Source organism: Cheilinus undulatus, linkage group 11 (genome assembly GCF_018320785.1).
Source record: "Cheilinus undulatus linkage group 11, ASM1832078v1, whole genome shotgun sequence".
Classification (NCBI taxonomy): Eukaryota; Metazoa; Chordata; class Actinopteri; order Labriformes; family Labridae; genus Cheilinus; species Cheilinus undulatus.
Genome location: NC_054875.1, coordinates 12,438,984 through 12,440,641, shown reverse-complemented (window position 1 = coordinate 12,440,641; position 1,658 = coordinate 12,438,984).

Below are 1,658 nucleotides of genomic sequence, written 5' to 3'. Positions count from 1 at the left end.
CACATAAAGTAAGCAGTGTTTTCTTTACCTCAAGAAATTATACCAATATCTTATCAAGGTCCCTGAGAATCCGTGGATGGAATATATCAGCAGCGTGTCAAATGTCACTCCCCACCAACCTCTGCTGGGACAGCCGCTTGATACTAGGGTCAAACGCCTGCTTTGGGCTCTCCTCACCAGGTAAGTGGGGAAAGAAACAATAAGAGCAGTGGTATTTCACCTGCAGCCAAGGCCTCCCATTTATTCTAAACCTTGAACAGAAGATGGTGCTACATTTCTTCTTTGTTCTCAAACAGAGCTGCTACTTGGCAACAGAGATGGACAAAACAGCTGCTCTCTGAGAAAAACACTCAACCAGCTGTATCCGGACTGTGTGAATAGAACAGTGACATAAAGTTCTATGGTGCATTTCATCCAGGTGTGTCTTGCCACAGCCTGTGAATGTTTGTTTGGACGATACCGGTGTGTTTTAGGCTTACAGCTGGTTTATGATGTTTTAACACGTCATAACGCAGATGTTTTATTTAAACAACTGAGGACTGTCTTGAAAGGTGTAAAAATTGCATGTTATTTAAAAAGTCTCAAGTCTTGATTTGGATACTTTAAATCACAGGTGTCAAACTCAAGGCCCGGGGGCCAAATCTAGCCCGCAAAATGATCTCATATTTCTGTTATAACTGGCCCATCAGTATGAGGTATGCAGATTTCCTCAAGTATAAAAATGTGAACTTATCCTTGATTATTTAAGATATTCCTGTTAAGTCACAAATCTGAAAAATTAAGGAGTGAAAATAATTAGACAAGAAGTTAGAATGTGGGAAAAGAAATGAAATTGTGTTTTAATTTCACATTTTCAATTTAGCATCTCACAATTAGGGCTCAAACTTAGGATTTTGATTTTTACTTTCATACTTTGAGCATTTCAACTTATAATCTTGACTTCTCATATAATATTTTGAGCTTTGAGGTTCATAATTTGAATTTTTAAGTCATACTTTGACTTTTTAACCAATTATTTTGTATTTTATGTCATATTTTCAACTTCAAACTTTGATCTCATAATCCCATAGTTTGACCTTTTAGACTACAATTTTAAAATTTTAAATCATATTTTGACTTTTAATTTAATGATTAAAAATCTTATTTCATATTTTGACCTTTTAAACTCATGATTCTGGCTTTTTTTATAGTAAATTTGCCTTTAAAAACATTATTTTTCCATTTCAATTTCACGTTTTGGCCTTTCTGAACTGCTAAATTTACTTTTCTCAGACTGTGGGCCTTTAAACTTACTTTTTAACTTTTTAAATGTCAAAATCATAGTTTATCAGTGCTAAGTTTTTTCATATTTTATTACTGGTAAAACAAGGTTGACAGTTTATGGCTAAAAAGGTGACACTGTTAGGCCCTCAGGTTAGTCCTGAATCCAGAATCCAGCCCCTGCTGGGATTGAGTTTGACACGTGCTTCAAATGGTAACTTAGCCCAAGAGTTCAGTGAGCTCAATAAAAGTCTTAGATTTGATTAAAAAAAAAAAACAACTCTCTCTGGTAGGGAGGCATGATACTAGCACAGTATCAAATGCACACATTATATAGTCATGGACGAAAATATTGGCACCCCTGGAATTTTTCCAGAAAATACATCATTTCTCCCAGA